At 44.4% G+C, this 23,624-nt stretch overlaps 1 protein-coding gene across 2 annotated transcripts in view; it reads right to left on the bottom strand.

The window, feature by feature from the left end:
* TTC17 (tetratricopeptide repeat domain 17) overlaps positions 1-23,624 on the bottom strand; it is a 3,338,929-nt gene that overhangs the window by 2,335,705 nt on the left and 979,600 nt on the right. The window lies entirely within an intron of this gene.

The following is a 23,624-nucleotide window of genomic DNA, read 5'->3' as shown; positions in this document are numbered from 1 at the left end:
TCTGGAAATGATGCTTTGTACCCAGGTATCGGACATTATGCTTAGCCAGGCTTCTGGGTACAATGTTAAGCGACCCCCGACTGCTTCCAGAGCCAGACAGCTGTGTCTCCTTTCAGGAGCGCTGGTAGGGCTGACCACAGAACTGGCCTCTGTCAGCCTGCTGTTGTGGATCCCCCCCCCGCCACGCGGGTGGCGTCTTCCATTATAACCCCCTCCTCTGCCTCTAGAGGGTGTCCTGAAAGGATCCCTCTGCTTTTAGGAACCACATCTTTCCGCCCTTGGGACAGGGCCGAGTAGGGGTAGAAAAATGGACTCCAACAGCAGATAGAGTCTTGCCTTCCCGCTTAAACCTGGTTAGAGTTTCCTTTACCTTGGGCCCAAACAGGGATGAGCCATCAAATGGGGTGTTGATAAAGGAAGACTTGAAAGGCTCCGCAAAGGAACCCCACAAATCGACCCTACCCCTTTTTAAAACAACAAATTGATGACTTCCTTTCTTTAGCAGTAGAAGAGGGTATTATTAGCAATAACACCAAAACACAATTAACCATAATCAACCCATGTCCACAATACATATATTTTCTGTCTAAAATACATAAAGACCCAAAAAAAGACCCTGGTAGACCTATTGTCTCCAGCAGGAATTCACTCACTGAACCTCTGTCCCCTTTCCTTACAAAATACTTGCAACCACTTCTCAAATGTGTTGGCGCACGTATTAGAGACACTACAGAATTTCTTCAGATTATTTCTGAGGCACAATTAGAACTAGAATGGTTGACGTGCACATTAGATGTCACATCTCTTTATACCAATATTCCACAGTGGGCAGGGTTAGAAGCCTTAGAATATTGGTTAAATAAAACAGAAATGTATAAACCAGGTATCAGTACACTGCTACTTTGTCTCACTGAACATGTGCTCATGAAGAACATCTTTTTCTATCGGGACAAATGCTTCTTACAGACCAAGGGCACAGCTATGGGAGCATCTTTTGCACCAATATATGCCGACTTGTTAATTGCTTATATTGAGGAACAAATTATTTATAACTCCCATAACTTAAACATAGAAGAAATGGACATCTTGAGGAGATATCTGGATGATTGCTGGTTGGTGTGGAGATTGGATGCGGAATACCTTTTGGAATTCATCTCATATTTAAATGAGAACAAATGGGGAATTGAATTTGCGGTTAATTATGACAAATACATGTTTTTTTGGATGTGTTGGTCTCCAGAGCACCTGACCACACGCTGACCACTGAAGTTTATCGGAAATTTCCCAAAAATAATTCGCTTCTCCATGCCACCAGTTTCCATCCACCCATATCTGCAAGAATATCCCCAAATCTCAATTCATGAGAATGAAAAGTACAGTTTTGTACCTACCATAAATGTAGATGTTCGAGTGTACACCCTGCTACAGTCATCACACTTGGGTTATCCTGTCGTCAGGCGGTCCTGCAGTCGGCCGGAATTCCAAAGTCTTGGTCCGGCATCAGTTGCTGTCGCTTCTTCCCTGACGTCAGTGCGCCAGGAGTATATATAATGCATCAGACGCCATTTTCTTCAGTTGTTCTTGCCCCAAATGTCAGGTCCCCCCAATAAGGTGGTCAGTAATTAGTACCAATTTAAGAAATTTTAGCACAAACACAAAATCCCTCCAGCTATAAGCAAATACATCAGGAAGGTATTGTAGAGATTTAGCCAGTTGGATCAGAGGGGATGGAGGGAGGGTAACCTGGACTGCAGCAGGGTGTACACTCGAACAGCTACATTTATGGTAGGTGCAAAACTGTACTATGTTCATCATGTTACCCTGCTGCAGTCATCACACTTGGGTAGAATCCCAAAGCTAAGGATGGGTGGAGGAGTCTTAGAGGGTTAGAGGAGGCTAGAAGGCCCTGCAGAACTGCAGTGGCAAAGCCAGCTCTAGTCTTAGAGTAAAGTGGTAAGTGATAGTGTTTGGTAAAGGTGTGTACTGAACTCCAAGTTGCAGCTTCCAAAATCTCCTTGGTTGGAACCCCCCTGAGGAAGGCTGTAGATGTAGCTGTTGCCCTGGTAGAGTGGGGCCTAATGGTAGCAGGAAATGGCTTTCCATGATGGGGATAGCAAAAACAAATGCAATGTCCTATCCATTTGGAAATGGTTTGTTTTGATATAGCCTTCCCTTGTGAAGCTGTAGCATAGGATACAAAGAGTTGGTCAGATTTTCTGAAAACCTTAGTTTCATCCAAGTAGTAACGAAGTTGCCTGTGAATGGTCCAAGGAATGCAGGAGTCTTTCTCCTTTGTTCTGTGGATTTGGGAAGAAGGTGGGTAAGTGGATGGTTTGATTTAAAGCCACACTGGAAACCACCTTAGGCATGAAGGAAGGATTAGTTCATAGAGAAACTCTGTCTTGATGGAAAATGAGGAAAGGTTCCACTGCCATTAGTGCCTGCAGCTCTGAGACTCTTCTAGCTGAAGTTATTGCTAGCAGCAGGGCAGTCTTCCAAGATAGAAACTGTAGATCTGCAGAGAAAGTTAGTTCAAAGGGAGGTAGCGTAAGTTTTTCCAGAACAAAATTGAGGTCCCATGTTGGTGTAGGTGCTCTCCTGGGGGGCCTAATGTTTTTTGCCCCTCTGAGGAACTGCCTTAGAAGTGGATGTGAAAATAAGGGTGGATCCGTGTTGTAGTGGGCTGAAATAGCTGATGCATGGATTTTAATGGAAGAAAAAGAAAGTCCTTTGTGCAACATCTCAGTTAAATACTGTAGAATCTGAGGCATGCAAGGCTGTAGTGTGTTTTGGCCTTTAGCTTGGTTCCAGGTGCAAAACCTTTTCCATTTGTCTGAGTAGGCCTTCCTGGTGCTGGGCCTCCTAGCTTCCAGAATAACATCCATAACTGCTTGGGAAAGAGGAGCTGGCTGGATGCTTAGGTGATTTGCCATGCAGCCAGATTTAAGGTTTTGAGTTGGCTGTGTAGAATCTGATTGTTTTGCTGTGTGAGCAAATGGGCAATTTATGGTAAAATCCAAGGTGGGCCCTGGGCCATATTCCTTAATAGTGGGTACCAGTGCTGGCGTGGCCAGTCTGGGGCTATGAGCATCGGTCGTGGTCTCTCCTTTCTGACTTTCAGAAGCAGCTTTGTGAGGAGAGGCAATGGAGGGAAGGCATATACTGTGAGGTTTTTCCAACTGAATGAGAGTGCGTCCACTTTCCAGGCTTGATGGTGAAGTGTCCTTGTATAAAATTTTGTTAGCTGATAGTTTTGGGGGCTGGCAAACAGGTCTAGGTCTGGAAGGCCCCATTTTTGAGTTATCATTGCAAATACTTGTGGATCCAGTTTCCACTCGTGGGGATCCATGATGTTTCTGCTGAGGTAGTCTGCCAATGTGTTCTTTTTTCCTGGCAGGAATTGAGCTTGTAACTGAACTTGGTAAGCCAGTGCTGTGTTCCACAAAGTCATTGCTTGCCTGCATAGAGGGTAGGAGTGTGTACCCCCTTGTTTGTTTATGTACCACATTACTGTGGTGTTGTCCGTCCTTATTGTAAGTTGTCCTGGATGTAATAGGTTCTTGAAGGCTGTCAGAGCATTCTGTACAGCTAGCCTCTCTTTTTGATTGATGTGCAGATTCCTTTGATCTGCAGTCCATACGCCTCGAACACAGTGTCCTGCCATGTGTGCCCCCAGGCATAGTCCGATGCATCTGTTGTCATAGTTTGCTTGGCTGGGGGCAAGGTGAAAGGCTGACCCTTGTTGAGGTGACATGCTTGTGACCACCACAGAAACTCCTGTTGTAGGCAGGGAATGAGAGATATCATTGTGTCCAAGCTGTGGCTGTGTTGAGACCATAAGCTTTTTAGGTACCACTGTAATTTCCTCATATGCAGTTTTGCAAATGGTATTAGTGGTGTGCAAGATGCCAAGAAGCCCAAGGCCTGCAGAATTTTTCTTGCAGGGAGTTGCGTCTTTGTTGCCATTGTTTTGAAATATTGAGTCAGTTGTAGTTTGTCTGTCGTCAGATAAGCCTTCTGGGCCGTTGTAGTCAAGCTAGCACCCAGGAATATCATATTTTGTGAGGGTACTAGTTTTGATTTCTTTTCGTTTACTGTGTACCCCAGGCAACTTAGAAGGTGTTTTACAAAAGCCAGATGTTGTAAGAGGATGTCCTTGCTTTCTGCTTGGATGACGCAGTCGTCCAGGTATGGGTATATTTGAATTCCTCTTTGTCTGCAGTATGCAATTACTGGTGCCAGGCATTTTGTGAAGACCCTGGGCGCAGTAGATAAGCCAAAGGGTAGTGCAGAGAATTGGTAATGGGTTGAACCTGCAATGAAACGGAGGCATCTTCTGCAACTTTGTCTGATAGGGACATGCAGGTATGCCTCCTTGAGGTCCGTTACTAGCCATGCTTTCTTGCCCAACATGGGAAGAAGCTGCTGTAGTGTTAGCATCTTGAATTTGGGTACTTGTAAGAAGGTGTTTAGAATTGAAAGGTCCAGAATTGGTCTCTAATCATTGCCCTTTCTGGGGACTAGAAAGAGTCTTGAGTAAAATCCTTGGCCTTGCTCTCGTGTAGGTACCAGTTGAATGGCTCTCATGTCCATGAGAGCTGTAATTTGTTTTTGTGCCTCTGCCCATTGATTTTGTGGCAGGTTTGGCGTTCCTCTTTTCATTGGCAAGGTGTGGAAATGGCATCTGTATCCTCGTGAAATTATGTCTAGGACCCATTTGTCCTTTGTGACAATTTGCCAGTTGTCTAAAAAAAATGTGAGTTTTCCTCCCAAGGGAGCTGCCAAGAGAGTGTTGCTTGGCCAGATGAGGTGCAAGTTATTGAGTTTGCCTTCTGGTAGTTTGGGACCTGTCTTTGCCTCCCTTCTGTGTTGCAGTGCCCCATTGTCGAGGTTTGTATTGGGCTTGTGGTTGTCCTCTGCCTCTTGGACGTCTGTATTTACCCCTCTGTGGTCTGTCAGTAGCTGGAAAGGACCAATTTTTTGTTGGCCAATTTCTGCTGAAGCAAGGGGGCTGTACCTTTAGAAAATCTTTGACTGTCTGCATAGATTTTGCCTTATCCTCTATTTTCTTTAAGACTTCTTCTGCTTTAACTCCAAATAGAACATCCTGCTGTAAGGGAGCATCTAGAAGCTTTGCTTTAACATGATCAGGCAGAGTTTGTTCCTTTAACCAAGCATGCCTATGTATAACAGACCCAGTGACAGCTGCTCTGCAAGAAGCCTCCAAAGAATCAAACCCACATTGTAAAGTATGTTTGCCCACCTGTTCAGTAGCATGCAACAGATCCTGCATTTCTTTCAATTCAGACTGTTGAGAAAGTGTGCTCATTTTTTGTTTTAACTGAGACATTAGAAATTGCTGATATTTTAGCATGTGAAATTGGCAATTTAGTGCTCTCATAGCTAGAGTGGCTGAGGTGTAAACCTTTTCCCCCACCTGTCTAGTGCTCTGGAGTCCCTTTCAGAGGGTACAGGATTTTTTGCCATAGAAGCCTTAGCCCCTTTGGGACCCTGGATCAGCAACAGGGCTTTTATAAAGGAATTTGTGGGAATCAGGCACTCTATAGTATCTGTCTGGTTTGGCTGGAGCAGGAGGCAGAGAATCTGGGTTCAAACTAGATTCTAAGTAAACATCATCCACAATGTTTAAAACTGGGGGGATGGCAAGGGGTCTGTGCTGGGGGAGTAAAAGAAACTCTCTGAGCCTTTTCTTTGAGTCAGAGTAGTCCTGACCTTCCCAGTGAAAATGTTCCCTCATAGTGTGTAAAGTTTCCCCAAAGGAGTAGTCTTCAGGAGGAGAAGCTGAGGGAATAGAGTCCTCAGCATCAGAATCTTAGTAAGGGGAGAATGAGTAATCTTGGTCCTCAGAGGAGCCTGAGGAAATAGACATTTGATCAGAGGAGGCATAATCTTCTTCTTGTCTAGGCCTTTTGTTGGGAGGGGGTTGGGAACCCCTGATTAAAGAGATCAAATCTTCAGCCATTTTAAGCATCTGTTTCTTAGGCATGGGGCCTTGAACTGGAGACTGAAGTGCAGTCTTTTTAGGTTTAATAGGAGTCTTAAGCTTAGGATACGTTTTTATGGTGAGCGTAGTCGGTCTGAAGACGCCTTCAGAAACCGAAGGTGTTTCTGCAGCACCGACATCTCTTTCTGCAGTGTCGTCGGTAGGGGCTAAACAAAATGGCTGCGTAGGCCTAGCACTCTCCGCCAAAGGCTCCAAAGCGGTCTCGGGTTCCAAATCTCCGGTAGTCAGGGGCTGTGTCGGAGCCTCACTGAAGACCGGTCCAGCCAAGGCCTCGGTGTCTGGTTTGGGTATAGGCTGCCTGTCCTTATCCTTGCGTTTTTTGTGCACGCCGGTAGTCGGTTGCTCCGACGGCATTGTGTAGTTAAATTTTCCACCGAAGTAGTGTCGTGCGAAATCAAAGCGTCTTTTTATAGTACGCTTATTAAACCTAGCACAAAAACAACAACCAGTGACGTCGTGGTCTGGGCAAGGTATGCAGTAAGAATGAAAATCCTTATGAGGTATTTGCTTCCCACAAGAAATGCAATTGTTAACTTTTTCTGACATCGGTCTGAGGCAAGAAAAGTTTCCCCAACGGGGTACTTAGCTTTATTGAAAACTTCGGATCTGAAATTCGACTTCGAAAATCTCAGGAGTCAGCCGACCAGCACTTGCGAGCTGCTGCTGCTTCGGGCAACGCGCGGCAAGAAAGACTGAAGAAAATGGCATCGGATGCATTATATATACCCCTGGTGCACTGACGTCAGGGAAGAAGAAACAGCAACCGACGCCAGACCAAGACTTTGGAATTCCGGCCCAATGCGGGACCGCCTGACAAGAGGATAACCCCAAGTGTGATGGCGGCAGCAGGGTAACATGATGAACATCACATTTGTTCTGATAGAAACATCTATACACATTTTAGGGATGACTTCGTTCTCAGATTTAGGGCAGAGGTTATAAAATGGGTCAAGTCTTACACACAAAACATGTGGTAGATAATATGGAGCATGAGAACTTTCTTCTTTACAAAGACAAGGGTGACAGAGGTGGTGGGCCCCCCAGATTAATAACCACTTATGGATGCAAAGTACTGTTGTGTACCTACCATAAATGAAGATTCACTGCTGCAGTCATTACACTTGGGTTCTGCTGGCAGGCTACCCGCAGTCGGCCTGAATCCCTAAGTCCTGGTCCAGCTCTCGCCTCTTCCCTGACGTCAGTGCGCCAGGGGTATAAAAGATGCAGCAGATGCCATTTTCTTCAGTTTTTCTTGCCCCAGATGTCAGGTGCCCTCAAAAGGGTAGGCTAAAATTCGACTTATAAAAAAGCATGCACTACAATACCTTCATCTACAAGCAAATACACCACATAGGTTGTATAGAATAGAGAAGTACAGATAATCCCCAGCAATGAAAGGGGGATGGTGGGTGGGTAACCTGGACTGCAACAGTGAATACACTCGAACATCTACATTTATGGTAGGTACACAACTGTACTATGTTCATCGTGTTTCACTGTTGCAGTCATTACACTTGGTTTGAATCCCAAAGCTGAGGCTGGGTGGCTGGGCCTAAATAGAATTAGGAGTGGCTATGAGGCCCTGCAGAACTGCAGTGGCAAAGCCTGCTCTGGATTTAGAGTAAAGAGGTAAGTGGTAGTGCTTTGTAAAGGTGTGCACTGAAGTCCAAGTTGCAGCCTCCAAAATATCCTTGGTTGGTACTCTTCTGAGGAAGGCTGCTGAAGTGGCTGCTGCTCTGGTTGAATGTGGCTTAATGCCCTTAGGCATTGATTTGCCATGTTGTGAACAGCATAAACGAATGTAGTGGCCTATCCATTTTGAAATGGTCTGCTTTGAAATAGCTTTTCCTTGTGATCCTGCAGCATATGCCACTAAGAGCTGCTAAGTCTTTCTGAAAGATTTAGTTTTGTCTAAGTAGAAGCTTAGCTGTGTATGTCCAAAGTATGCAGAAGTCTCTCCCCTTTATTCTGTGGATTTGGATAAAAGGTAGGCAAATGAATGGTTTGGTTAAGAGCCACACTGGACACTACTTTAGGCATAAATGTTGGAGTTGTCCTTAGAGAAACCCTGTCCAGTTGGAAAATAATAAAAGGTTCCACAGCCATTAATGCCTGTAACTCTGAGACTCTTCTTGCTGAAGTTATTGCTAGGAGCAGAGCTGTTTTCCATGATAAGAATTTTATCTCAGCTGTACTGGCTGGCTCAAAAGGAGGTAGTGTGAGCTTTTCTGAGACAAAATGGAGGTCCCATGCAGGTATTGGTGCTCTCCTTGGAGGTCTTATGTTTTTGGCCCCTCTGAGGTACTGCCTTAGCAGTGAATGTGAAAAAATTGGTGGATTCTTACTGTAATGAGCTGAAATGGAAGAGGCATGGATCTTGATGAGAAAGATAGGCCTTTGTCCAACATCTCAGTAAGGTATTGTAAAATCTGAGGAATATTTGGAACAAACATGACAATTCCTTGTGCCTGGTTCCAAGCACAGAATCTCTTCCATTTTTCTGCATAAGATTTTCTGGTGCTGAGCCTCCTGGCCTCCAAAATAGCATCCATAACTGCTTTAGACAGAGGTGTGTTCTGAGTGGTTATATTATCTGCCATGCAGCCAGATTTAGGGTTCTGAGTTGGCTGTGCAGGATCTGATTGTTTTGTTGGGTCAGTAAAAGAGGAATTTGAGGTAATGTCCAAGCTGGGCCTTGAGACAAACTCTTTAGGAGTGGATACCAGTGCTGGCGTGGCCAGTCTGGGGCAATCAGAATCATTTTTCGCTTCTCTTGTCTGACCTTTAGGAGTACCTTCGGGAGGAGAGGCAGTGGAGGAAAGGCATATACTGTAAGGGTTTTCCAGCTGAATGATAGGGCATCCACTTTCCATGCTTGGTTGTGATAAGTCCCTGTGCAAAATCTCTGTAGTTGGCAGTTGTGAGGGGAGGCAAATAGATCTATGTCTGGGCATCCCCATTTCCTTGTTATGCTGAAGATTTGTGGATCTAGTTTCCACTCGTGGGGGTCCATGAGGTTTCTGCTTAGTTCGTCTGCCAGTGTATTTGTCTTTCCTGGCAGGAATTGTGCTTGCAGATGTACTTGATAAGTCAATGCTGTGTTCCACAAAGTCATGGCTTGTCTGCAGAGGGGGTAGGAATGTGTGCCCCCCTGCTTGTTTATATACCACATGATTGTAGTATTGTCCGTCTATCAGCAGTTGTCCTGGATGAAGTAGATCCTTGAAGGCTGTGCATTCTGTACTGCTAGCATCTCTTTTTGATTGATATGAAGATGCATTTGGCTTGCAGGCCATGTGCTCTGAATACATTTTCATGCCATGTGGGCCCCCCATGCATAATCTGATGCATCTGTTAGTGTCTGCCTGGCTGTGGGTAAAGTGAATGGGTGTCCCTTGTTGTGGTGACAGGCCTGTGCCCACCATCGAAACTCCTGTTGCAGGCAGGGAACGAGGGGTAATTAATGTTTCCAGGCTGTGGCAATGTTGAGTCCAAACACTTTTTAGATACCATTGTAGCTTCCTCATATGCAGTCTTGCATATGGAATTAGCAGAATGCAGGATGTCATGAAGCCCAAAGCCTGCAGCATTTTTCTTGCAGGTAACTGGGTCTTTGTTGCCATCTTTTATAAGTAAAAAGTTAGTTGCCTTTGTCTGTCGTGAGATAAGCCATCTGGGCAGTTGTATTTAAGCTTGCACCCAGGAATATTATCTCTTGAGAGGGTACCAGTTTTGATTTCTTTTCGTTTACTGTGTACCCTTGGCAAATTAGTAGCATTTTTACAAACGCCAGATGCTTCAGTAGAATGTCCTTGTTCTCTGCTTGAATAAGGCAGTCGTCCAAGTAGGGATATATTTGGATTCCTTTTTGTCTGCAAAAATGTGATTACTGGTGCCAGGCATTTTGTGAAGACCCTGGGCGCAGTAGACAAACCAAAAGGCAGTGCAGAGAACTGGTAGTGCACTGAGCCAGCTATGAATCTGAGGTATCTTCTGCAAGACTGTCTGAGGTCCAAAGTTACAAGCCAAGCCTTCTTGCCCAGCATGGGCAGGAGCTGCTGCAGAGTCAACATTTTGAATTTTGGAACCTCCAGAAAAGTGTTTAGAATAGACAGGACCCGTATTGGTCTCCAGGCTTTGTCCTTTCTGGGTACCAAGAAAAGTATTGAGTAAAATCCTTGTCCCTGCTTTTGCTGTGGTACTCGCTGAATAGCCCTCATGTCCATGAGAGATGAAACCTGCTTTTGTGCCTCTGCCCACTGATTGTGTGGCAGGTCTGGCATACCTTTTGTCTTTGGAAGGGTGTGAAAGTGGAACCTGTAGCCCTGAGACACAATATTTAAGAATCATTTGTCCTGGGTGATCATATGCCAATTTTGTGAAAAAAGTGCTAGTTTTCCCCCTAAGGGTGCTGCCAAAAGATAAGTGCTTGGCATTGGCAGAGGAAAGTCAATGGGACTGTTTCCTATATGGCTGTGATTTGTCTTCTCCGCTTTTGGAGGTAGAAGCATCCCATTGTTTAGGCCTGTATCAGCCTTGGGGCTGGGATCTGCCTCTAGGACGTCTGTATTTGCCTCTTTGTGGCCTGTCTGATACTAGAAAGGACCAATTCTTAGAAGGCCAGTTCCTGCTAAATCTGGGTGGCTGTACCTGTAAGAAATCCTTAACTGTCTGCATAGATTTTGCTTTATCCTCCATTTTCTTCAACACCTCTTCTGCCTTAACACCAAACAAAATATCATGCTGTAATGGAGCATCCAATAATTTTGCTTCAACATGATCAGGCAGATTCTGTTCCTTTAACCGAGCATGCCTTCTAATGACAGAACCTGTAACAGCGACCCTGCAAGAGGCCTCTAGTGAATCAAAACCATATTGCAAAGTATGCTTTCCACTTGTTCAGTTGCATGCAATAAATCCTGCATTTCCTTGTTTTCAGCACATTCAAAATTTGTCAACATTTTCTGTTTTAAAAGTGACATTATGTATTGCTGATATTTAAGCATATGAAACTGACAACTTAAAGCCCTTTCAGCCAAGGTAGCAGAAGTGTAAACTTTTTTCCCCCATCTGTCCAGTGCCCTAGAGTCCCTATCAGAGGGGAGAGAGTTTTTTTGCAGTGGAAGCCTTGACCCCTTTGGGACCCTGAGATATAGTTTCAGGGTCAGCAGCAGGGTTTTTATATAGAAATTTATGAGAATCTGGAACCCTGTAGTATCTGTCTGGCTTAACAGGTGCAGGGGGGTAAAGAGTCAGGAGACAGACCGGACTCTGAAAATACATCTACAATGTCCAGAACAGGTGGAATAGCAAGAGGTCTATGCTGAGGTAGTATCTTGCCTAGGCCTCTTATCAGGAGGGGGATGGGAACCCCTGATCAAAGTAATTAGGTCTTCGGCCATTTTAAGCATCTGTTTCTTAGGCATGGAAGTCTGTCCAGGAGAATGCTGTACTTGTTTCTTTGTCTTTAAAGCTGTTTTAGTCTTTGCCTTTGAAGCTGAGGTTGTCTTGACATATAACTGTGTAGGTCTGAAAACACCCTCAGAAGGCGATGCCTGCTCAGTGGCTCCGGACCCATCTGAGGGAATAGTTTCCGAGTGTCCAATACCTTGAGTATCCAGAGGCCTAGTTGTCTCCACGTGTGAGTTGGTAGCGGCCTGTGGCTCTGAGGTAGCGGGCGTCAGGGGCTGCGAAAGCACCTCACTGAGAACCGGTGAACAGCCTAGCGGAGGACTCGTCGGTTTTGGACCTCGGATGCCTGTCCTTTTCCTTGCGCTTTTTATAAACTCCGGTCATCGGCATTATATAATTAAATATACGGCCAAAGTAATGAAAGGCAAAATTGTACAGACGCTTAATAGTGCATTGGTTAAATCTAGCACAAAACCGACAGCCGTGGTCAGGGCCTAGGCAAGGAATACAGTAAGAATGAAAATCCTTATGAGGTATTTGCTTCCCACAAGAAATACAATTGTTAACTTTTTCTGACATCGTTCTGGAGCAAGAAAAAAGTTTCCCCAACGGGGTACTTAGCTTTAATGAAGACTTAGTATCTGAAATTCGATTTCGAAAATCTCAGGAGTCGGCCGACCAGCACTTCCAAACTGCTTTTGCTTTGGGCACCGCACGGCAAGAAAGACTGAAGAAAATGGTGTCGGTTGCATCTTTTATACCCCTGGTGTACTGACGTCAGGGAAGAGGCGACAGCAACTGACGCTGGACCAGGACTTTGGAATTCAGGCCGACTGCGGGTAGCCTGCCAGTAGGATAACCCAAGTGTAATGACTGCAACAGTGAAACACGATGAATATCACCAAGGTACTAATGAATGTTGTACATCACTGGAACATCTTGACATGTGACACCAGACTAAGTGAAATGTGTGACAGATGTCTTCTCATTCAGGAAAGGTAAAAATCTTGCTGCACTCTTTAACCACTTCAAACATGGGCAACCTTCTAATATAAAATCAACCCAAGCTACTTTGTTAGGTGATCCCTTAACTGGTTGCCACCCTTGTTTGCCATTGCGTTCACAGCCCCAGGATATTAAGAACTAAAAGCTTCAGCAGCCAAAATACCCCTCAAGTCTATGATATTCCATTTTTTGCTAATTGCACTTCTGATTGGGTGATTTACCTAGCTAGTTGCAACTGTTCAGCATTCTATATAGGGCAAACTTCCAGGCCCCTTAAATTCAGAATATCTGAACATCTTAGAGAGATCAAACATCTTAAAAGAAACTAATGCCCTTTTATAAGCATACCCTGATACATAAAAATGCCATATTTAATTTCACCTTCATTGATAAAATCATGAGACTCAAACAATAAATTGGGTTGTCATGATTTGCACTATGGAGGAAAAATGGATTGTTAAACTGGGAGGTCTCTTTAAACCAGGGCTTAATGAGCATCTTTAATTGATTACATGTCCGCTGAATTATGTATTTAAAGTATTTCTTAATTTGCGAATATTCACACTGATGAAGGCTATGCAACTATACAGCCGAAACCAGTTTGTTTTTTTTGTTAAGAATACTTTTAATAAAGTATTTATTTGGTGCCACTGTATGCTGGTCTTTCTACTTTTTGATGTGCATTGATCTTTGAGACCGTGCAGCTGCCGTACTCTGAGTTTTCTGTTGTTTCAGTATACATTTTTACCCCATCTGTCTAAAGCTCGGGAATCCCTGTCCGAAGGAGTGGGATTCTTGGCTGTGGTTGCTTTTATTCCTTTAGGTCCCTGGGAGATTACCTCTGGGTCAGCAGTAGGATTTTTGAAAAGAAATATGTGAGAGTCAGGGACTAATACCGGTCAGGTTTCCTGGGAGCAGGTGGTAGGGTGTCAGGAGTTAAAGCTAGATTCCATGAAAACATCATCCACAACATCCAGGACAGGAGGAATAGCTAAGGGTCTTTGCTGTGGTAAATCTAAATTCCCAGAGTCTCTTTTTGGACTGAGGATCATCCTGACATTCCCAATGGAAATGTTCTTTCAAAGTATGTAGGGATTTACCAAAATAAAAATCCTCTGTAGGAGAGACAGAGGGAATGGATTTCTCTGCATCTGAATCCTCATAAGCAGACAAGGCGATGTCTTCATATTCGGCAAAGTACAGTTTTGTACCTACCATAAATGTAGATGTTCGAGGATCCACATTGCTGCAGTCATAACCTGTGGGTAGTCCGCTGTCCTCGGTCGGCCCGAATACCAAAGTGTTAGGCTGGCGCCGGTCATGGTCGCTCAGAGCTGACGTCAGTATGCAGTAGTACTTAAGCGCATGACCGACGCCATATCCTCAGTCTTTCTTGCCCCAGATGTCAGAAGGCCTAAAAAGGAAAGGCCATAGCCAAAATAGAAAATACCCAAAAGAAACACAGCAACCCCAAACTATAGAGGGGAAGGAGGGAGGGAGGAAAAATTGGACTGCAGCAATGTGGATCCTCGAACATCTACATTTATGGTAGGTACAAAACTGTACTATGTTCTTCGTCTCACATTGCTGCAGTCATAACCTGTGGGTAGAATCCCAAAGCAAACGTAAAGGGAGGCTGGCAAACTAAAAAGCATTGGGAGCTGCTAACATGCCCTGTAAAACTGCAGTGGCAAACCCAGCCCTAGACTTGGAATAAAGAGGGAGATGGTAATGTTTAGTAAAAGTGTTCACGAACTCCAAGTAGCTGCCTCCAGAATATCCTTAGTAGCTACCCCCCTTAAAAAGGCAGTAGAAGTGGCAGTAGCCCTAGTGGAATGAGGTCTGATCCCAGCAGGAACATCCTTTCCATGATGAGAATAACATCCTTTCCATGATGAGAATAACAGAAAGCAATACAATGGCCAATCCACTTAGAAATAGTTTGCTTTGAAACAGCTTTCCCTTATGAACCCAAAGCAAAAGAAATAAATAACTGTTGAGTCTGCCTGAACTGTTTAGTTCTGCTCAAATAATAGCGTAACTGCCTGTGAATATCCAAAGAATGCAAGACTTTTTCCCCATTATTTTGGGGATCAGCATAAAAAGTAGGCAAATGAATAGACTGGTTTAAGGCCACATTAGAAATAACTTTAGGCATAAAAGTAGTGTTAGTACGCAAGGACACCCTATCCTTATGGAATATCAGGAAGGGTTCAACTGCCATGAGAGCCTGTAATTCAGATACCCTCCTAGCAGACGTAATGGCCAACAAAAAAGCAGTCTTCCAAGACAAAAACTTCAACTCAGACGTAGCTGCAGGTTCAAAAGGAGGTAAAGTAAGCTTTTCCAACACAAAATTGAGATCCCAGGAAGGAGTAGGAGCTCTACGGGGGTCTTATGTTTTTGCCCTCTAAGAAATTGTTTAAACAAAGGGTGAGAAAATAAAGGAGGGTCACAATCATAGTGAGCAGAAATGGCTGCAGCATGAACTTTCACGGAAGAAAAGGACAAACCCTTGTCTAGTAATTCAGTAAGGTACTGTAGTGTAAAACTCAAATTAGGTACTGAGACATCAAAGCTCTTTGCTGTGCTCCAAAGAAAAAATCTCCTCCATTTATCAGCATAAACTTTTCTAGTACTAGGCCGTCTGGCTTCCAAAATTACATCCAAAACCTGTTGAGGAAGTTGAAACACCCCAGGGTCTAAAACAGAATACGCCAGGCTGTTAGATGCAGGGACTGTACCCTGACATTGAGAAAATGATTGCTTGACTGGGACAACAAGTGAGGAATCGGTGGCAAAGGCCAAGGAGGTTCCTGAACTAAACTCCTTAGCAGAGGATACCAGTGCTGGCGTGGCCAATCTGGTGCTATTAGAATCATGCAAGGCTTGTCCCGCCTGACTTTCAAGAGTACCTTGGGAAGGAGAGGCAGAGGAGGGAAAGCATAGACGTGAAGGTTGTTCCAACTGAAAGATAGAGCATCCACTTTCCAAGCTTTTGGGTGAAACATCATTGTGCAAAATTTTAGCAGTTGGAAATTTAGTGGAGAAGCGAACAGATCTATGTCTGGAGTTCCCCAAGCCACTGTCAACTGTTGGAATACGTGCGGATCCAATTTCCACTCGAGGGGATCCACAATTTGTCTGCTCAATACATCTGCTAAGGAGTTCTGTGCTCCTGGCAGAAACCGTGCTTGAAGAGTGATGTGCAAACTCAGTGCAGTCTCCCACAATATCATAGCTCGTCTGCAAAGAGGGTAAGAATGGGTTCCCCCCTGCTTGTTGATGTACCACATGACTGTTGTGTTGTTTGTTTGAATCAACACCTGTCCTGGTTGAAGTAGGTCCTTGAAGGCCATCAGGGCAAATTGGACTGCTAACATCTCCTTCATGTTGATATGCAAATGCTGTAGTCTGGGAGGCCACGTGTCTTGAATCCATTTCCCATTGAAGTGTGCTCCCCTAGCCAGGTCTGAGGCATCCGTCGTTAAGATCGGACTCGCCTCTGGTCGGGTCACAGAGAGTCCCTTGTTTAGGTGACATTCCTAAGCCCACCACAAGAATTCCTTCTGGATGCAAGGTATAATCGGAATGACAGTGTCCAAATCGTGGCAGTGTTGAGTCCATACACTTTTGAGATACCATTGTAGCTTCCTCATATGCAGTTTGGCATTGGAAAGTACCAGAATGCAAGATGCCATGAACCCCAAGGCTTGAAGGACTGTCCTTGCAGTCAGCCTGGACAGTACTGATAATTGCTGGAAGTATAGGTGAAGATTTCTTTGTTTGTCCGGGGTCAAAAAAGCCATCTGAGAGGCTGTATTCAGTCTCACACCCAGAAAGCACATGTCTTGAGAGGGTACTAGACTGGACTTTGTTTCGTTCACAGAATACCCTAGGCACCTTAAAACTGCCATTACATACTGTAGATGTTGAAGTAACTTGTCTTTGTCTTGAGCAAGAATCAGGCAATCGTCCAGATAAGGATACATTTGTATTCCCCTCAGTCTTAAGAAAGCTATTACAGGAGCCAGAACCTTTGTGAACACCCTGGGCGCAGTAGATAAGCCAAATGGCAATGCAGAGAACTGATAATGAGAAGTACCAGCCCAAAAACGCAGGAATCTCCTGCAGCTGGGCCTGATAGGAATGTGAAGATAAGCCTCTTTGAGATCCAGAGTTACCATCCAGTGATCTTTGCCTAGCAAAGGCAGAAGTTGCTGTAATGTTAACATCTTGAACTTTGGAATGTCTAGGTATGTATTGAGAATGGACAAATCCAGAATTGGCCTCCAAGTGTTTCCTTTCTTTGGCACAAGGAATAGGCGAGAATAAAACCCTAGGCCTTCTTCTGACGGAGGTACCACCTGGATTGCCCCCATCTGCAAAAGCAAAGAAATTTGTTCGTGAGCCTCCAGCCTTTGCTGAGGAGGTACATCTGGCATGCCTTTGAAAGGAGGAAAAGTGTGAAAATAAAACTTGTAGCCTTGATTTATTATGTCCAACACCCATTTGTCCTGGGTGACCAAATGCCAATTTTGTTTGAAAAGTGCCAACTTTCCTCCTAGAGGAGCTGCCAGACAGGAAGAATCTGGCAGCTGGAGATACAGGTCATTGGGTCTGTTTACGAAAAGGCTGACCCCTGCCCTCACCAGAAGATTGTGCAGGAGAACTCCAAGTCCTAGGTCTGAAAGAACCCTGAGCGTGAGCCCTGCCTCTACCACGTCTAGACCTGCCCTTAGACTGAAAATCAGAAGAAGGGTAAGACCATCCTTTTGCAGGCCAATTCCTGCTAAACTTAGGGGGCTGCACTTGCAAAAATTCCTTAACCATCTGCATAGACTTAGCTTTGTCTTCCATCTTTTTCAAAACTGACTCCACAGGAGAACCAAAAAGAACTTCAGATTGAAGAGGAGCATCCAAAATTCGAGCTTTAACATGCTCTGACAAATTTTGATCCTTAAGCCAGGCATGTCTACGAATAACTGAACCAGTAGCAGCCACCCTGGAAGAAGCCTGAAGAGCATCGAAGCCACACTGCAAGGAATGCTTACCAACTTGATCTGAAGCATGAACTAAGTCCTGCAATTCCTTACACTCTATACCCTCAGATAAAGCATCTACCTTAGATTTCAACTGACCTAACGGAAAGTTCTGATACTTCAGCATATGAAACTGGCAATTTAAAGCCCTCATAGCTAACGTGGAGGAGGTATACACTTTTTTACCCCACCTATCCAAAGCTCTAGAATCTTTATCCAGAGGAACTGGATTCTTAACTACAGAAGCCCTGACACCCTTAGGCCCTTGAATAATAGTTTCGGGTCAGCTCTAGGACTCTTATACAAATATTTATGTGCCTCTGGAACTCTGTAATACCTGTCTGGCTTGACAGGGGCAGGGGGTAAAGAATCAGGATTAAGGGAAGCTTCAGAAAAACATCCTGAACATCTAAAACAGGGGAATAGCCAAAGGTCTATGTTGTGGCAAAAACAAAAATTCCCTAAGCCTCTTACGAGAATCTGAAAAATCCTGACCTTCCCACTTGAAATGCTCCCTCATGGAGTGCAAGGTTTCAGAAAAGGAAAAATCCTCTGGAGGAGAAGCAGAAGGACAGGAATCCTCTGCATCCGAATCAGAATAGGGAGGAAAATCCTGGATATCCTCAGCTGAGGACTCAGAGTAATCTGAGGAATGCTCCAATCCCTCTAAATCTGTCTCCACCCTAGGCCTCTTCTCTGGAGGGGGCATAGAACCCCTGATCAAAGTAATCAAATCCTCTGCCATTTTCAACATATGTTTTTTAGGAACAGAGCCCGAAGAACTAGGGCTGTGCCCTGTACCAGAAAGACCAGGTCTAGCCTTAGCAGGGCCTTTAGTGACAGAAGTAGAAGGCCTAATAACCTTTTGTAAGGATGGAACCACAGAAACTTGAGAAGCCCGCTCGGCCTGACATAACTCCTGAGAGGCCAACTCCTGTAATAGTAAAGGTTCCCCCTGGGATTCAGCCGAGACCTCGGCTGGATCCACAGATTCAACCGTAGATTCCATAGAACCAGCGTCCGCAACGGACGACTCATCCGGTTTAGACTTTAAAGATTTATCTTTTCGCTTTTTTGCGGTAGCGGAGGATCCGGCGGCATGTTGTAGTTACACCGCTTGCGAAAACAAGCCTAGCACAGTCTAATCTGCGTTTTATGGTGCGCTTATTAAATCTAGCGCAAAAGCGACACCCGACTACGTCGTGCTCAGGCCCCAAGCAAGGAATACAGAGAGAGTGATGGTCCCTATGAGGTATCTGTTTCCCACAAGAAATACAATTATTAACTTTTTCTGACATCCGGATTAACTGAGGCAAGAAAAAACAAAAATATTCCCCAACGGGGTACTTAGCCCAACTTGGTCTTCGGTCTGAAACTCGAAAAATGAAAATTTCAGAACGCCGAACGGCACTTGCAAACGCTGCTTCTGCTTCGGACCACGCGGCAAGAAAGACTGAGGGTATGGCGTCGGTCATGCGCTTAAGTACTACTGCGTACTGACGTCATCTCTGAGCGACCATGACCGGCGCCAGCCTAACACTTTGGTATTTGGGCCGACCGAGGACAGCGGACTACCCACAGGTTATGACTGCAGCAATGTGAGACGAAGAACATCCTCAGAGTCAGACTCCTGGTCAGATAAAACTGCTGGGGATAAGTCTCTTTCTTTTAGAAGGGGTAGGCTGGCTTCTCCTAATAAGCATGATCTCAAAAAGATACACAAAAGCGTTCTGTGAACCAACAATGACCACAAATGCAGAACGCTTACAGCCTCTGTGTCTTGAGAAGCCAAACTACACAAATTGAGCCACAGCAGAACAAAACCAAGTCTTCACAAAGAAGTAAAATCCACTAATTTATTAGCACAAAGAACCAGCTGATTGAGCGCTTTCACTCGCTGAAATGCAAGCTTCATCAGAACACAGACAAAAGGACTGTTAGCATTTAAATAACTTAATTGGCGCCAAAAGCGCCAATTAATTTTAAATTTGCCATATTAGACAGGGTTCCAATGGACCCCAGGGGTAGTGATTGTAAAGGAATGTTATCACAAAGAAATATGGTGGCAATTATACACTGATGCTTCTACACCACCAGGATTAAACGATGTTATTACAATAAAGCCTTTTTTCATATGGCTTGAATTTTATTAGTTTTATTAGTTCCATTAGTATCTAATGGATGTGTTTGATAGTATTTTATATTTTGAGTTTAGTGATTTTTTATATATGCATATTTATTCAGAATGTTATAATATAGGTATACCAAACTGTGTATTTTTGTGTTAATAATTTACTATTTAAGTTATTTTTATAGCTATTGTGACAATTTGATTTATTATAACACACAATGTGGTTTACATGAATTTTTGTCCATTACTTGTAGTGTTTGATGTTGCTTCCTTTAAAATGTTGCACTTTTGGCGCCAATTAAGTTATTTAAATGCTAACAGTCCTTTTGTCTGTGTTCTGATGAAGCTTGCATTTCAGCAAGTGAAAGCGCTCAACCAGTTGGTTCTTGGTGCTAATAAGCATGATAAGGTCTTTTGCCATTTTAAGCATTTGAGATTGAGGCATGGAAACAGGTGCTTGAGTTTGGGCAGTCTGTTTTTTATGGGTAGTTCGTACCCTGGGCCTTAGAAACCAAGCAGTTTTAGAAAACTCAAGACGTGAAAGAAGTCATCGGTTTGCGTGGAATATTGGTACTGTGAAGAACTTACTCGGAAGTCGGTGCCTGCTCAGCGGCTCTGGACCCATCCAAGGTAGAGACATCCGCAGGATACTTAAATGAAGAGTCTCGCGGCATACCGGACTCCAAATGGGTCTCAGTAGTGGCCTGCGAATCCATAGAAGCAGGCATCGGGGGCTGCGAAAGTGCCTCACCGAGTACTGGCGAACTGGCGACTAGCTTAACGGAAGCATCGTCGGCAGTTTTGGATCTGTGCGGTCTGTCTCTGTCTTTATCCTTACATTTTTTTTTTGGAAGATTGGTAGTCGGATGGCTTACTGAACCCATCTCGGAATACGGAGATAGATAGCGAAAGTATTTAGCTACAATAAGGCCCAAATGACATATAGTTCTGGTGTTGAACAAAGCGCAAAACCGAAAGCGGGAGACGTCATGCTCTGGGCCTAAACAGGTGACGCAGTAAGAATGGAAATCTGTGTGGTATTTTGCTTTCCACAGGCGAGACAATTGTTAACCTTTTAAGACATCAATTAGAGCAAGAAAAAAGGATCCCCAACGGGGTACTTACCTTTAGAAGACTTCACCTTCAATTTCGGAAACGAAAAACTTAGGTAGTGGCAGACTGGCACTCGTGCAAACTGCTTCTGCTTCGGGCTGATCTAATGGCGACGGCTGCCTGATTTTATACCACTGACAACATCAGCCCTGGAGTGAAAGCAACCGATGCAGAAATACTAAGCCTCTGATATTCGGGCCAACTGAGGGCTACCCCTGGCAGGATAACCCAAGTGTGATGACTGCAACAGTGAAGCACGAAGAATATCATTGACATCTTCACACATCAGTTTAGGTTGCTTAGATCCAAAACTGGTCTGAGGTCCCTTGTCTTTTTGGCACTAAAAAACTTCAAGTTAGTTGCAAATCCTCTCTGGTGTGGAGTGACCTCTGAGATGACTTGTGTAACAGCTTCTGAATTTCTTGAGTTGCAGCTTCTCTCTGACTGGGTGGAATTGTCAGGAAGCTTGTTTCTTGGGGGGCCAGGGTTTGGAAAAAAAAATGGTATAAAGTAACCAATGGCTATTATGTTTAGCACCCAAAAATCTTTTGTTACAGTTGCTCAGGCATCTGGGTGCAAGGGCAAACATCCCCTGCCTCCATAGGCAGATAGTTGGGGCAGCACTTCAGGAGCACTGAAAGGGTCTATCCAAAAAAACTTCGAAGCCCTGATTTTGCAGACCTCCTCTTCCACAAGGCCAGCATCTTCAATTAGAACTCTGTCTGCCTCTGAGGGAGTTATCTCCACATGAACCTTGGAAAGATCCCTAGGACTTGCAGAACCATCTTTTCTTACCTCTTCTGATTCCTTGAAAAGGACCATTGAGGGGTAGTTAAGTAAATTCCTGCAGTGAACAGGAAGGAAAGACCCTGATGTCTGCTGTAGGGAACTGCTTCTTTCACACAGGGACCAAATGAGGAAGTTCCATTAAAAACTGGATGAAAAAAAGACTTGAAAGTTCATAGGTAGGTACTAGGCTATCAGCCCAAGGGCGTACTTAAGCCTAGCCAACAAGATTCCCTGGCTTATGCCATCCAAGAAAGTTATTTTCCTGTGCCACTGTCGAGCAGACGCACAGACGTGATCCCCAGGGTGTATTTCCTATTTCCCATCCACTCAAGATTTTTCACGAAGAGTGCTAATGAAGAACTTTGCTTGACATAGATGGGTAGCCTGTTCCAGAGTATGGGAAGTCTCTGGGACAGAAATCTATCCCGCAAGCATGTCCTGTTTGTGGTGACAAGGTTTAGGTCCCTAGAGCGTGTAGCTCGGAGGGATTGGGATTTCTTTAGGTGTAGCATGTCCAACAGCTCTAGGTTTGATATAGCTTTATATGTTAGGCAGAGATCACCTCGAAGTAGGTGATATGCTACGGAGTAAAGCTGGAGTTTTGAGGCGGTCAGTGTAGGGCACTTGTTTGAGGCCAGTAATCCTCTTTGTGAGGTACTTCTGTGGCCTTTTCCAGCTGCTGCAGATGTCTTGTGAGGTTCATTCCAAAAGAGGCGTTGTACTCTATAAAATGGGTCTAATGAGCGTCAAGTAGAGGGGAACAATGACCTCTTTTCCTGGATGAGAACCCTTTTATGATGAGTGTGCCATGTAGAAGGACTTCATGACTACTGTGGGGATGTGACTATCAAAAAAGAGACTACTGTCCACCTGGGTCCCAAGGCCTCTTATCACACATTCAGTGTTAAGTAGATTGCTGCCTATGTGGTAGTTCATGGGTACATAATTATTAGCAAAGGGGATGACACTGCAATTTTTGGCATCGAGTTTGAGGCCATGGCTCTGACACCAAGCATCTGTCTAAGCGAGGCCCTTCTGTAGGATGTCCACATCATTTGGGGACTTGACTATGGCTCCTAGTTTGCAGCCATCTGCGAACTTTGTTAGTCAGAGGCGTTCTGTGTTGGCCTGTACTTCACAGAAGTAGATACCAAACAGGAGAGGTCCCAGGACGGAACCCTGTGGTACTCCACTTGTCTCTTCTTTGAGGTCAGATTTGGAGTCTGCAACTTTTACAGTGTGGGTTCTGTCAGTAAGCCAGTAGGCAACCCATCTTGTGACATAGGGATTTATACCTAGTTTAGTGAGTTTAGCTATAATTCCAGAATGGGGGATGGTGTCGAAAGCGTTGGCGAGGTCAAAATAGATGTGTGAACCACCTTACCCTTATCAACGGCTTTGGTAACTGCCTCAAAGTCGATCAGGTTCAGGAGGCATGATCTGCCTTTCACAAACCCTAACTGGGCAGGATCCAGAGTTTGGAGGTTACCAATGTCTTTGTTTATGAGTTCCATGGCCTTGCAGACCAGGCTCGTCAGGCTAATAGGTCAATAGTTCCTGGGATCAGTGGTGGCGGTGGGATTAACTAATGCTGTGCACCACTAAGTGGGCACAAAGCCTAATGCACATGTTTCTTGAACATGGTGTTTAAGTGGGGAGCCAGTTCGTTCTGAAGTTTGTGTAAAACGCAGCCTGGGATGTTGTCTGGTCCCATGGATGCTGTGTTTTTGGCTTTAGAGAGTGCAGTTTTTATTTTATTTTATTTTACATTTGTTGACCGGGCTAGTCTGGCTGGAATACATGACCATTTTCAGCAGAGGCCCGAGGAGAAAAGCTCCACTATATACTAAGTACATTACATAAAAAATTGACTGCTCTAAGATATAGCTAAATCAGAAATTACAAAAACAAAAAGAATGAAAGATAATTTCAAAGAGAAACAAGTTTACAATATGCAGTTCATTAAATATCAACAATTGTACAAAATGTACATACTTAAATCTCAACAGTAAAAGGAACAGAACTGAATAGGGTAGAGATGAAAAGAGTGGAGGAGAAACAGAGTAAGAGAAAAAGGTTAGTCAGGTGTACTGCAGGAACAAAGCCA

The sequence above is a fragment of the Protopterus annectens genome, chromosome 9.part0, assembly GCF_019279795.1.
Source record: "Protopterus annectens isolate FY-2018-M chromosome 9.part0, PAN1.0, whole genome shotgun sequence".
Taxonomy (NCBI): domain Eukaryota; kingdom Metazoa; phylum Chordata; order Ceratodontiformes; family Protopteridae; genus Protopterus; species Protopterus annectens.
Note: the sequence above shows the minus strand (reverse complement) of the source record. Positions and strands in the feature narration are given on the sequence as shown.